Source organism: Bos javanicus, chromosome 3, assembly GCF_032452875.1.
Source record: "Bos javanicus breed banteng chromosome 3, ARS-OSU_banteng_1.0, whole genome shotgun sequence".
Classification (NCBI taxonomy): Eukaryota; Metazoa; Chordata; class Mammalia; order Artiodactyla; family Bovidae; genus Bos; species Bos javanicus.
Window position 1 is genome coordinate 5,790,407 of NC_083870.1, and position 9,703 is coordinate 5,800,109.

Below are 9,703 nucleotides of genomic sequence, written 5' to 3' on the forward strand. Positions count from 1 at the left end.
AAACTCTACAAAAAATTTAGAGAAGAGCTAACACCTATCCTACTCAAACTCTTGCAGAAAATTGCAGAGGAAGGTAAACTTCCAAACTCATTCTATGCAGCCACCATCACCCTAATACCAAAACCAGACAAAGATATCACAAAAAGAAAAAAAAAGAAAACTACAGGCCAATATCACTGATGAACATAGATGCTAAAATCCGTAACAAAATTCTAGCAAACAGAATCCAACAACACATTAAAAAGATCATACATCATGACCAAGTGGGCTTTATCCCAGGGATGCAAGGATCCTTCAATATCCACAAATCAATCAATGTAATACACCACATTAACAAATTGAAAAATAAAAACCATATGATTATCTCAACAGATGCAGAGAAAGCCTTTGACAAAATTCAACATCCATTTATGATAAAAACCCTCCAGAAAGCAGGAATAGAAGGAACATACCTCAGCATAATAAAAGCTATATATGACAAACCCACAGCAAACATTATCCTCAATGGTGAAAAATTGAAAGCATTTCCTCTAAAGTCAGGAACAAGACAAGGGTGCCCACTCTCACCACTACTATCCAACATAGTTTTGGAAGTTTTGGCCACAGCAATCAGAGCAGAAAAAGAAATAAAAGGAATCTAGATTGGAAAAGAAGAAGTAAAACTCTCACTGTTTGCAGATGACATGATCCTCTACACAGAGAACCCTAAAGACTCCACTAGAAAATTACTAGAGCTAATCAATGAATATAGTAAAGTTGCAGGATATAAAATCAACACACAGAAATCCCTTGCATTCCTATACACTAATAATGAGAAAATAGAGAAATTAAGGAAACAATGCCATTCACCATTGCAATGAAAACAATAAAACACTTAGGAATATATATACCTAAACAAACAAAAGACCTATATATAGAAAACTATAAAACACTGGTGAAAGAAATCAAAAAGGACACAAATAGATGGAGAAATATACCATGTTCATGGATTGGAAGAATCAATATAGTGAAAATGAGTATACTACCCAAAGCAATCTATAGATTCAATGCAATCCCTATCAAGCTACCAACGGTATTTTTCACAGAGCTAGAACAAATAATTTCACAATTTGTATGGAAATACAAAAAAAACCTTGAATAGCCAAAGCAATCTTGGAAAAGAAGAATGGAACTGGAGGAATCAACCTGCCTGACTTCAGGCTCTACTACAAAGCCACAGTCATCAAGACAGTATGGTACTGGCACAAAGACAGAAATATAGATCAGTGAAACAAAATAGAAAGCCCGGAGATAAATCCATGCACCTATGGACACCTTATCTTTGACAAAGGGGGCAAGAATATATAATGGAGAAAAGACAATCCCTTTATCACATGGTGCTGGGAAAACTGGTCAACCACTTGTAAAAGAATGAAACTAGAGCACTTTCTAACACCATCCACAAAAATAAACTCAAAATGGATTAAAGATCTAAACATAAGACCAGAAACTATAAAGCTCCTAGAGGAGAACATAGGCAAAACACTCTCCAACATATATCACAGCAGGATCCTCTATGACCCACCTCCCAGAATATTGGAAATAAAAGGAAAATTAAACAAATGGGACCTAATTAAAATTAAAAGCTTGTGAACAACAAAGGAAACTATAAGCAAGGTGAAGAGATAGCCTTCAGAATGGGAGAAAATAATAGCAAATGAAGCAATGGACAAATAATTAATCTCAAAAATATACAAGCAACTCCTGCAGATCAATTCCAGAAAAATAAATTACCCAATCAAAAAATGGGCCAAAGAACTAAACAGACATTTCTCCAAAGAAGACATACAGACGGTTAACAAACACGTGAAAAGATGCTTAACATCCCTCATTATCAGAGAAATGCAAATCAAAACCACTATGAGGTACCATTTCACACCAGTCAGAATGGCTGCGATCCAAAAGTCTACAAGCAATAAATGCTGGAGAGGGTGTGGAGAAAAGGGAATCCTCTTACACTCTTGGTGAGAATGCAAACTAATACAGCCACTATGGAGAACAGTGTGGAGATTCCTTAAAAAAACTGGAAATAGAACTTCGATATGACCCAACAATCCCACTGCTAGGCATAGACACCAAGGAAACCAGAATTGAAAGAGACACGTGTACCCCAATGTTCATCACAGCACTGATTATAATAGGCAGGACATGGAAGCAACCTAGATGTCCATCGGCAGAAGAATGGATAAGAAAGCGGTGGTACATATACACAATAGAGCATTACTTGGCCATTAAAAAGAATACATTTGAATCAGTTCTAATGAGGTGGATGAAACTGTAACCTATTATACAGAGTTAAGTAAGCCAGAAAGAAAAACACCAATACAGTATACTAATGCATATATATGGAATTTAGAAAGATGGTAACTATAGCCCTGTATGTGAGACAGCAAAAGGGACACAGATGTATTGAATCGTCTTTTGGACTCTGTGGGAGAGGGCAAGGGTGGGATGATTTGGGAGAATGGCATTGAAACATGTATATTATCATATGTGAAATGAATCGCCAGTTCAGGTTCGATGCATGATACAGAGTGCTTGGGGCTGGTGCACTGGGATGACCTAGAGAGATGGGATGGGGAGAGAGGTGGGAGGAGGGTTCAGGATGGGGAACACACGTACACCCGTGGTGGATTCATGTCAATGTATGGCAAAACCAATACAATATTGTAAAGTAATTAGCCTCCAATTAAAATAAATAAATTTATATTAAAAAATTAAACTATAATACATAAAAAAGACTTTCAGACTCTCCAGAATAAAATAAGAACTCAAACACTGAGAGGGATCAGCATGTTCCATAGAAAATTGGCATAGAAAGATGAACTCTGAGACATAAAGTAAAAATATTCAAGGGCTCTGGAAAGAAAAGATGAAATAAATTATAGAGGCAAGAGAATTAGATTATCAGATTTCTCAAAAAGCAACATAAAAAGCAGGATAATAATGGAGCAGTATTTTCAAGGAACTTAAGGGGGGAAAATGTGTGAACCAAGAAAATTATATCTGGTGAATCTGCCACTCAAGTTTTAAGATTATAGAACAGTTTTGCATGTTCCTGAACTCAGGAAGTACTTAGTGAGGGTCCCTTCCCTATGAGCCTTCTACAGGATGAGCTTCTTTCAATCAAAAGATCATTGGAGAAATGTCCCAGGGTGAGGACTCATCTCTTATTTATACTAAGACCCTAAGGGCTGATGTAATTGTATAGGGAGTACTGAATTTGGAAAATTATCATTGTGTAACCAACATGGTAAATATTGGGTTAAGCAAGAATCAATGAAATCTCAGAGAATTTTGCTATGAATTTTGCTGTAAATAATTTATTTAATTACTTAATGTTAAAGAATATTACAGAAATTAAATTTATTATTAAAAACATTCCAACAAAAAACCTCCAGGTTAAGATGGCTTCATTCTGAGTTTCATCAAACAATTTAGAGATAAATATTAAGCCTATGCAACCAATTTCAGAAAACATAGAAAGGGATATGCTTGTCAACCCACTGTTTAAGACCAACATTCAAAAGACAATACAATAAAATAAACCACAGAAAACTACAAGATCATGTCTTATGCAGAAAAAGCACTTGATCACCGTTATGAGATATTACTACACACTTTATAAATGGCTAAAGTTTAAAACCTGGCATATCAAGTGCTGATAAAGAGGTAGAGCAACTGGAAGTCTCATATATTGCTAATTGGAATGTAAAAATTTACAACCACTTTATGAAATAATGTATCAGTTTCTTATGAAGGTACACATACACTTACCATATGACACGGAAATTCCTCTGTTATGTATATAGCCAAGAAAAGTAAAAATATTTGTCCACAGAAAAACTTGATCATGAATATTTATAAGCAGCTTTATTCACAGTAGCTGTAAATTGGAAACAACTGAAATGCCCATCAACAGTTGAATGGATGAAAAAATTTTGGTATACAATAAAGCTGTTTAGTCCGACTGTTTTGCGACCCTGTGGACTCTAGTCCGGCAGATTCCTCTGTCCATGGGATTTCCCAGGCAATAATACTGGAGTGGGTTGTTATTTCCTTCTCCAGGGGATCTTCCTGACCCAAGGATAAAACCAGCATCTCCTGCATTGGCAGGTGTATATTCTTCACTACTGAGCCACCACGGAAGCCAATCATATTGCAATTTCCATACAACAGAATACTACTCAACATTAAAAGCAATAACTACTTAAATAGCAACCACATGGATAAATTGCAAAAAAATAATATGTTAAGCATAAGGATGCATATCTATGATCTCATTTATGTAGAATTATAGACGAGGAAAAATTAATCTACAGTGACTGAAAGAAAAGCAGGAGTTCCCTGAGGCTAAGTATTGACTGCATACAGGCATGACAAGATACCCTGGGATATTGGAAATGTTCTATATAATGAGGTGTGGTTACATGAGTACAAATACTTGTCAAACTCCTTGAACTGCAAACTTAGAGTGGGAATATTTTATTATATGCAAAATATGCTTAATAACATTGATTAAAAATCCTGCTTGTCCTTAAAAATCATACTGAAATATTACCTTTTCCATGAACCCTCCCCAGTCTCCAAACTCACAGGAAGTCCCTCTTCCTGCTCTTCCCACAGCCCATCATCAATACCTATCTTATAGCTCTCCATAAGTCTGCTTTACACTACAGATGACGATGTGTGTGCTCCTCTCTCCCACTTGAGTTTACATCCCCTGTTTATCCCTTAAAAATCTTCCATCTGAAATCATTCTTGCTAACGTCAATAACTGCCAAGTGCAACAGTCATGGTGCAGTTCTTATCATAGTTAATTTCTTCTGGGCAACCAATGCTTTTGAGCACTTGTTTTTCCTCAAACTATCCCACTTACTTGTATGTTATTACATTCTCCTTAGTTTCATATTATGGTTCCTTTTTCAACTTACCTTTAAACAATGATGTCCCCTAGGATTTTCCTCTTGATCTTTTCTCACTGACAATCTTCCCGGAAAACACTTTTCTGCCCAACAATTTCTACCACCGCTATACTGATAACTCCAAAATATATTTTTTACTTTGAGTTCTTTTAAATAAAAATCATTGTAGACTGTGACTGCAGCCATGAAATTAAAAGACACTTGCTCCTTGGAAAGAAAGCTGTGATAAACCTAGACAGCGTATTAAAAAGTAGACACATCATTTTGCAGACAAAGGTCTGTATAGTCAAAGTTATGTTTTTTTCAGTAGTCATGTACAGATGTCAGAGCTGGACCATAAAGAGTAGGTGCCAAAGAATTAATGCTTTTGAATCGTGGTGCTGGAGAGGACTGTTGAGAGTCACCTGGACTGCAAGATCAAACCAGTCAGTGTAGGAAACCAACCCTGACCATTCATTGGAAGAACTGAGGCTAAAGTTGGACCTCTAAAACTTTGGCCACCTGATGTGAAGAACTGACTCATTGGAAAAGACCATGATATTGGGAAATATTGAAGGCAAAAGGAGAAGGGGGCAGCAGAGGATTGGATGGTTAGATAGCATCACCAACTCAATGGACATGAGTTTGAGCAAACTTGAGGAGACAGTGGAGGACTAAGGAGCCTGATGTGCTGCAGTCCATAGGGTTGCAGAGAGTTTGACATGACTTCATGACTGAACAATAACAAAACTCATTTACTTACCTGCATTCTGAATATCATATTCATTCAAATTATTCTTTTCCAGAAATGACCTCATTTTTTAAACTCTCAAATGTATTCCTCCTTTTGTGTTCTCTCTCCTAATAGGAAACTACATAAACCAAGTCACTTTAAATTACATCTAGAGATTATCCTAGACTTCTGGTTATCCCTGCCTATTTAACTGATCATTAAGTCAGACACAACTGGGCAACTGAACAATAGCAACAAGTCCTTTTTGCTCTATTTTGTGATAGTTTTAAAATCATTTAGTTGTTCTCGTCTCTGATTTAATTCAAAATCATATGACTATACAATGAAGCTTTCTATTACATCTCAGGTTTAAGAATAGGAATATACTAAATTTAGTGTGGGTTCTGTTGATTTTTAAGGTAAATGAACAACAGTCAACAGGAAATGTTCATTGAGGAGTTGGATTCATGAGCTCAAATACCAGTGAAGGGAACAAACTTGAGATGAAAGTACAGATTTGGGAGTGCTTAGAATGTAAGTAGTGGTTATTTTCACAAGAGTATGAGCATCCAGCAATGGGTCAAAGTTAGAAGCCTGACACCCTCTATTTCCTTCTGGGAAGAAATGCTGCCTGTGAAGGCAGGGAATTTACAAAGAAAACTGAAGTCTTGAAAGAACTTCTTTGGAAGATGGGAAGGGAAGTGGACAAGGAAAGTGTGGCATGGTTCTTGAGCAGCCCTGAGAAGGAGGCAAGAGAACAAGGGGTGAGGGATGTCTAGGGTCCCAACCAAAAGATCCCATGGTGTCCTAGAATAGTGCCTATCCCAGATTACTAGTGAGGAGAAGTTAGGCAGGGGAAGGGATCCTGACAGACTCAGAGAACAGGGGGAGTCAAGGGATTAGAGATCACATCTAGAGCACAGCAAAGATGTATAGTGTAAATAACAGAAAAACCTAAGGAAGGACAGAGATTAGGTCAGAAAACAGAAGATTACAGGGGTGCTGAAGGGGAACAGATGTAAGGAACACTAAAATCAAACATGGCAAGGAATTATATTGGGGCACTGGATGTGATGTCAACAAAGACACTGAATCTCTCCAATATTTTAGGTGTCTTGTGGGGTAACCAGGAAGGCTTTAGCCAGATATCAAAGTCCTCTACGGAGATAGCAAAATGACAAGAAGTATACAGTCACCCATAATACCAAAGAGTGCTAGTTTAAGTGAATTATAAGTTTTAGGAAATATAATGTGGCTAGAGACTCAGAAACTTCACTCTGGAGTCTGGAGTGGGAAATGGGATGGGAAGATGGAGTGGGAATGAGACGCTACCAGTTCTTGTCGCCTTGAATTAACAGAGGGCAAAACTCTGGGGTAAAAAAAAAAAAAAATTAAAGTCTGTATCTTGTGTGTTTAGGGGTTGAAAGGCCTCTAAACATTTTTTTTCAAATTAGTTCTGATTTTAAGCCCTGGAAATTTAGAAACTATTTTACTCATGGAGGATGGTGGTATAAGGGAGGGGGGATATTTTTTCTCTTTCTCTTGAAAATGAAACACTTCTTGGTAGGAAGTCTCTGGAGAAAGAGCTGACTCATAGCTCTGCTTGTGACAAAACCTTACCGTGGTGCTGCTTCTCGGGTCACAGAGAGCTTGGACTTCCTGCCAGTCAAGCAGGTCGAAGCTGGCTAGAGAAGAATACAATTAGTGTCTCTTCCTGAAAGACCCACTGGCTCATCCTGGAAGACACTTTGCTTTTGTGACCTTTTTCAGCTTCTAGTTTTAGATTTCTTATAGAAGCTAAAGGAAAAGGCATTTGGGCTGCATTTTTGTTTAGGTAAACTTGTTTTAGCCGATTTTTCCTCTCCCCAATATTTTTTTTTCCTCTTTTGATCCTAAGTGGACATCATGTAAAGGGATAGTATCTTTAAAGACTATTACTATGAGACATACCCGCTCCCCCCACCCCCACAAAGAAAAAGTCATATATGTTTGTGAGGTGTATAGAGGCTGCAAAATACAGACAAAAAACACAGGCAGAGAGAAGACAGACTACGAAGAGAGCTTCTAGAAATCACAAAAGGCAAAAAGGCTCTGCCAAAATCCACAGAAATTTTAAAATAACAGGTATTCCCATTTAAAAAATGAACTTGTCAGTCTAAATAAATTACACACATTCAATGACAAAACCTAAAATATAAAGAACAAGTGGGGGAAAAAATAATGAGGGATGAGATTTTCCCAGCTTTCTAAGAGTAACTTTGCCTTCCCAGGAGAGAGAGCTATTTTGCTGACTCACTAGTTAAGATGGTAGGAGAAATGTGTCAATAGACCTAGAGAAGAATTACTAGCCTCAATTCTAATCATGTCCAAAAAAATTAAAGAGTCAGTGTAGTTGAGTAGAAGGATTTGGAAGTAGAAATACCATCTCTAACCCAAGATTTTCTAGGCTAACCCTGGGATCTCCACTCTCATACAGGGACTTTTCCCCACTAAGTTTGGTTGCAGATCATTCTGGTGACCATCCATAATGGAGAGATGCTTTTCTTCTGCATCATAGCTAGTGCCTTAAGTTTCAAAAAGCTGTATCCTTGATAACTGGGTCAGGAACTCTGCTGCACATTAGACAGATACAAATATTCAGCAAACCCTATGAATATTTACCATTTAGTGGGGTTATGGCACTGCATCTAACAGCCAACTAGCTGCTGTTGATGACATCAAAGAACATAAATGTGATCCCTTACATTCTAAGACAGGAGAAAAGACATATGCAAGAGAGATTTTAAAAGGGCGATGGCCTTTCCATGTGGCGGCAGCCATCAGGTGAGCTCAGATGGACACTTACAGACCCCTCCAGGAACTAGGGAGGAAGAAGCAGTGGACATGGTGCCCTCAGGGTACGTTGCTGGCAGTACTGCCAGCTCTCCATCCTGCACTGCACTGCCCCCAGCCCCCGCACCCCACCCAGCCAACAGGCACACAGGCTGAGATACAAGGCCAAGCAAGGTCATGTCATATATTGGATTCCTGTGCACCATGGTGGCTGCAAATGCTCAGTTTCTAAGGGTGCCACCTACGCAAGCCTGTCCACCATGGGGTCAACCAGCTCAAATTTGCTCAAAGCCTTCAGTCTGTTGCCAAGGAGCAAGCTGGATGCCACTGCAGGGCCTGTGGGATCTTCCTGTGTTAGGGATGATTCTGTGTATGAATCTTCGAGGTTATTCCCATTGATCCACTCCATAAAGTTGTCATCAGAAACCCTGACACCCCGTGGATCACCAAACCAGTCCACAAGCATAGGCTGACATCACCAGGCACAAAGAGCCCTGGTGTTGGAAAGGGTCACTTGTCCCTGCACAAAACTGGTTGTTCTTCCTGGACAGCCTGGAGACAACGTAATACTCTCCAGCCCAAGCTCCACCGCTACTGCTAATACAAGTAACGTTTATAAAATTCTTACCTAATAAACTGTTTAGGACATCCAAAAAAAAGGCAACAAACACAAGCCAAGTCAAATGAGAGATGCTTACAGTAAGTAAAAGACAGAGGTGGTAGTGAGCTCAAGCACTCAGAAAACTTCTTTTGTGAGGTCACCTCAGTGAGAAATGGTGCATAGGTTTTGAAGGTTGAAGTGTCACCAGCAGATTGTTGTTTTAGAATATTACTCCAGCAACATTTATTACAGATGGATTTAAGGAGAAAAGAGGACAAGGAGACGAGTGATTTATCAACAATGATACAAATTAATGTGGTGGAAGCGAGGATGAAGAGAAATAGATGCATTTAAGTCATAGTAAGATCTGTCAGAAATTAGTGACTGATCGGAGGAGAGGGTTGCCAAAAAGTTTAGAATAACACATAAGATTTTTTGACTTAAAAACACTGTTTAGAGTCACTCGGATAGGGAGTGCATTTGAAGAGACAGACTTCTGTGCTGGTATTACCTAAAATGCATGCATAGTATAAAATGTCCTTGCTTGGGCTCCACTTCTCCTTTCTCTTTCTTTCCTCCTTTCTCTTTCTTTCC

General features: G+C 38.4%; 1 pseudogene; it reads left to right on the top strand.

The window, feature by feature from the left end:
* Positions 1-8,509: 8,509 nt before the first annotated feature.
* Positions 8,510-9,109, top strand: LOC133245062 (large ribosomal subunit protein eL15-like; annotated as a pseudogene).
* Positions 9,110-9,703: the final 594 nt, after the last annotated feature.